The 5652-nt window shown below is 33.7% G+C and overlaps 1 long non-coding RNA gene across 1 annotated transcript; it reads right to left on the bottom strand.

Annotated features, from left to right (window-relative positions):
* Positions 1–2977: 2977 nt before the first annotated feature.
* On the bottom strand, positions 2978–4926 carry LOC143085412 (uncharacterized). The gene is made up of 2 exons (XR_012981329.1): positions 4606–4926; positions 2978–3316 (listed from the first exon to the last, which is right to left on the bottom strand). It is a non-coding gene; the product is annotated as an uncharacterized LOC143085412 (long non-coding RNA).
* Between the last annotated feature and the right edge of the window lie 726 nt (positions 4927–5652).

The raw sequence follows: 5652 nt of genomic DNA, 5'->3' as shown, positions 1-5652 counted from the left end.
TTACAAGTGTAAAACCATTCAAACAGGAAAACCAACGATCTAATCTATATAAAAAAACAAGAAACGAGAAACACTTATAAATTACATAAACAAACGACAACTACTGTACATCAGATTCCTGTCTTAGATCAGGTGCAAACATTTGCAGCGGGATTAAACGTTTTAATGATTATATTAGGGCAAATTAAATGAACCCACGATATGCATGTTGCTAATTTTTGCTCGTCTTAGTGTAATTTTTATGATTAACTAGAAGTGCTGAGAGCACTACTCACAATAGCCAGCCCCTCCTCAACAAAAAATATAAAATAATATAAAACAAACAAGTGAATCTGTGAGCTACTGATCACTTTTGATACCCACGTACACTTCAAGAATTTTAAGGTACACAGGAATTTGTTGAGTGGTGCATATGAAAAAGCATCACACGGTATTGCTGACTCATATAAACCCTCAAACCAAATTTTAGAAATCCTTGTTATTTTCCTGAGAAAGATGCGACGAAAAATATTCCTGGAACAGACAGAGGTCTCGCAATGAAAATTTTACAAATACCATTATGGCTCGATTCTGTTTACTTGAGATATATATAGCTGAACTCTGAACAGGGACACAGTTCAGATATTTGATGTCATTCATGTACTCTAATTTTAGAGGGAAAGTGAATGCAGTGACTATTCAATTTTAATACTGATAATAATTATTATCTATACTATTAAACGAGAAGACCTCATTTTAGGTGTCGCTTCTCTTCTTTCCACAATAAATTAATCAACACCCACGCCTCTGTGTCCTATAGGTACAGTGCATAGTGCCATTTGTCATCAATTCATATGATTATTCAGATTGAGTTATTTTTGGACCAGACTCAAGCTAGCAGCCACTCGCTAGCAGCCACTTCGCTAGCAGCCAGTTTTCAGATATGTCTATAAACCCAAAAGTTGCATAAGATTCAAACGTACTTTAAATGTTTTTATCAATCATATAATCACAAAATAATCTGTTTTCATATAAGAGTGAGCAGCCGAAGACACTATTTAATGTTTTTTTTTAAATTAACATGTAATTTCCTGTTCATTACTTAATTCGCTTTTCATATACCAAACAGCGTGCTGCGCACACTTTTAAATAGTGTATGAACAATAGTAAATAGCTATGTACTTATTTAAATGCTGGCAAAATTGTTGTTACATGACATCGACTTTTCAATAAGAAATCAATTTTGTGACATTGTAAGAAATAGCTTTCCATAGTCTCGGCATCCTGTCAAGTAGTAGTCTCGATAACCCAGACGCATATTTAAATATAGCGTCTGGGGTGATTAACCGGACTGGTCAGATATTTATAGGGGGCGTAACAAATAATTAAATATAGAACATATCTATAAATAGCACTTCCGTTATCCCCATTATATTTAAAAAAATAATAATAACAACAGTAAACAGTGTAACGTTACATGTATATGTGACTATTAAAACTAACAATCTTGTAGCTGATCCTATGTTGCCCAACTTGCAGATGGGCAATTTTAAAAGAACGATAAAAAACTAATTAGCGGCGATCTTTTTTTCTGAATTTTTGTCACATGTAAAAAAAAATTAAAGACATGATTTTTTTTCGTGGGAAAAATTTGGTTGATTATATCATATAAGGAAACACTGTAGCATGACTGTATAGTGCCCTCCTTATAACAAGTTCTGGATCCGCCACTGGTCGTGTATAGAGGATACCACGCTCTAAGAGAGAGATCCGTAGGTGGACCGTTGTACATAAAGCATACCAATATACCTTAATTTTCTGGTGAGTTATAATTTCTTGAACATGTATCCCCAACGGGCTATAATTTAGGACCTCACCTTTATAATTATTGTTATTTTTTTCGTCCTGAACATTACCATTATTTACCACAAGACGATAACCAAGCAACCCAAAAGATCTATTTTTATATCAACACACCACGTTTAATATTCTCTTATCTTCATACTATAAACTACCATTTTTCTCTATTTTCATATTATAGCACACCACTATATATATTCTCTATTCTTTATATTGTATCACATCGTCCTGAACATGCTTGAAATATTTGCCACTTGACGTTAAGCAACCACCAGTCGGTATATTGTAGCCACGTTAGTCTGTATTCCTTATTTTTAATTTTTATCCATTTTTCTTAGTTTTGTCTCATTCTTATTTCCGTAAATTCTTGTTACAATTTATGCTTTCCTTTTTATAATAATCTTTCAGATATCTGACGCACTTACCTTACTCGAAAAGCACACATCAAGTTACGTTTATGGAAAGAAAAACAACTCTAAGATTACAATGTAAAAAACCCTGCTTAACAACTTATCACTGGCAGATCTGTGAGATCACACAATGAGTCAACTCAATTTTTATTTACAAAATTAACTGATCTTAAAATTGCTAACGACAGCATAGTCTGAATGTTTCACCAATAATCTATATCGCCTAATCCTTTTGGGAAGAAAACATTTGGGGACCAACCTTCACACAATACCACTTTGCCAGTCTCCGTGTCTATGAAGAAATACAGAAGTTAACCAGTCATTCATGAAACCCAATACTCTTTGAATGCATGTTTGAATCAATCACATGGAAAAGATGGAATGGGATTTATCCCATACTGCATGATAACTTATACAAAAAATAACTGAAAAGTGTATTCTCCTACTACAAACTATTATAATATCCATCATGACTTTTGTATAAAAATGCAGCTTCACAAAAACAACAACTTCGAATTCTCATGTACATGAGAACCTTTATATAAAATAAGGAGATTGGTATGATTGCTAATGAGACAACAACCCAGCAGAGTTCAAATGACATGGATATTCGCAAATATAATCACTGCTCGGCCTCCAATATTAAGAAAACTCCATACCATATAGTTAACTGAGAAGGGCCAGACATGTAAATGAGATACAACGCAAACATGAAAACTGTAAATTGTTTATATGATTTTTAATTTGTTAATACAAATCTTTAAAATTCTCCGACATATCTGACAACAATGTGTTTCTTGATGTTTGTTTCATTTACTTAATATATGTCTGTGTACCTTTTTTCGCTTTGTGGTTGCTGTCAAAATAATGTTAACCAACATTTTTGATACTGTGATTAATTTATAATGATTGCTGCTTCAGTAATTAAAAAAAAATCTTTGAATCTTTTTTCTTATAAAATTGAAGCTGTTTATGATACAATGAAAATTCGAATATTTATATAGATTTTTTTTAATTCTTCACATTTTACACATAACATCTGTGTCCCGAAATCATCATTGGTTTGTCTACAAAATAAAGTAAATGTTAAAATCATATTAATTTTTGGTCACCAGCATAGCATATATGAAAAACAAAATGTTTGGAAAAAAACATCATATAGAAATATACATTTAGAAATGTCTTGGTGCAAGCTGAATTCCGCTACGGGATGCGAGATTATCTCGCTGTGGTGATGACACGACCCATTTGTGGCATTGGGTTGTGTCCTGCTCTTTTGTCGGGTTGATGTCTCTTTGACACATTCCCTGTCTGTATTCTCTATCAAAATCATGCATGAATTTTTATCATTGTTAAAGGCCATACAGTTGCCTATACTTGCTCTCATCCTCCTCCTTTGAACTTGGGGTGGATAGTTATCTCATTGGTATTCATACCGCATGTTCTTACTTGTGTTATGTTGACCTTTTGGTACTTTTATTCTCAATTTTTGTTTAAGTCAACAAGATGTCCTCTTACTTTTGGTAATGTATGTCATTGGGTTCACCGGTTGCTGCCTCATTGACACCTCCTTTCACTGATGCTGCATCTATTGTTTTACTGTCTTGTTTTGCATAAAAACAAATTTACAGTGTATTCCTCATTCCATGGTTTTGTTTCAAGGTTTAGATAGCCAATTGGTATATATTCACTGACAACATTTGTATTCTTTTATGGACTTTTTTTAGTGTGAAAAAAATGCCTCTTGAAAGTGCAAAAAAGTTTTTTTCTTTTTTAAGTTGACCAGTCCAGACTTTGTTTACTAACAGTATATTTAAATTACTTTTCATAACAACGTGTCGTACTTCTTATATGTTTGTATAAGCTAAATGCATTTGTTTTTAAAAAAAATCGAGCATAAATCATTTTGACCGTTTGGTGTATGTACAAAATCAGTGGCATCTTCTAGATATACTTTGTTTGTTTTTCGTCTGCTTATGTTTTTGAATTGCGTTCCCTCCTTCAAATGTGTACAACATTGCGCATCTCTCATCCCCCCCTTTTTTTTTACACATATCAAAATGCAAACTCCTTTATACACTACATATAAATACAACAAACTTATCTTGGATGAAGTTCATATTTCGGCGTCATATCACTTTTCCATCAAGTATTTTTAAAGTTAACAACCCCAAAATGTATTTATAGCATACACACGACTGTTCGAGTGGTCCCAGTCAATACAAAAATTGACATTTATTGTATAATTAGTAACTTGCTTACGTAGCACGGACATGCATGAAAGAATATATAACTACTCGCTGTTTCAGTTTGCATTGAAATTTATGTAACAGTTTGTGTTGTTATATCATCTTACCAAGGTTTGATGTGCTGTTATTTTCCTTCGCGGTCATGGAAGCCATGCTGTCTGGTGTTTTCCACGACTTGTATGTCGTCACAAACAAAATATAAATAGCTTTAAACAACAATCGGTACACTCGGGATTTTCAATAGTATTATCGTAATATAATTTCTTCCGAAGTCAATAACCAACTTCTTGGTTATTCGTCTTGGACATTATCTTTAAAAACAAGCTAAAAAAGCCGATACTATTCCGAATGTCATAAATTACCATTTTTATATCACTTGTCATCCAGACGCTCTACTTTGAAAAATAAAGCGGCTGGATGATCGAGACTAGTCAAGTAGTTCCTAAAAAGTATCAATAGTTTTGCATAACAAGAATAGAAAATTGCACTCGTGCTTTGCTATTTTTTTGTCAGACAAATTTGTTTTGACAAAAAATTCTTCTTCTGAACTAGCGGAATTCGCTCACAGTTGATTATACGAAAGGTTTACTTGTTGTACTTAATGTATGGTGTGCACGGAAAATAAAAATTAGCAATTTATAAAAGAAACCTACCTTTGGACCTTTGAAATTTTCCCACCTGGGCCTTTTGACCCATTGGACCTTAGACCCTTACCTACATGTATCATTTGCACCTAGTGGGTAAAAAAGTATTGCCGTACGGAATTTTTGACAGACTTTTGAAAATTTGGGGTAGGCATGTTGACCCTTAAGACCTAAGTTCGGACCTATGGTGAAGACAAACTATGAGTTGTCCCACCTGGACCATTTGGCCCATTAGACCCTAGTCCATTACCTACCATTTCCACCTAGTGGCTGAAAAAGTATTGCCGTAGGGAATGTTTTACACTCTTTTAAAAATATGGGTACGGCATTTTTTTTAAATCAAACTTTGGACCCATGGTGAGGACAAACCATGAGTTGTCCCATCTAGACCTTTTGACCCATTGGTCCTTAGACCCTTACCTATCATTTGCACCTAGTGGGTAAAAAAGTATTGCCGTAGGGAATTTTTGACAGACTTTTGAAAATTTGGGGTAGGCATGTTGACCCTTA

The sequence above is a fragment of the Mytilus galloprovincialis genome, chromosome 8 (genome assembly GCF_965363235.1).
Source record: "Mytilus galloprovincialis chromosome 8, xbMytGall1.hap1.1, whole genome shotgun sequence".
Classification (NCBI taxonomy): Eukaryota; Metazoa; Mollusca; class Bivalvia; order Mytilida; family Mytilidae; genus Mytilus; species Mytilus galloprovincialis.
This window is presented reverse-complemented; position numbering and strand designations above follow the sequence as displayed.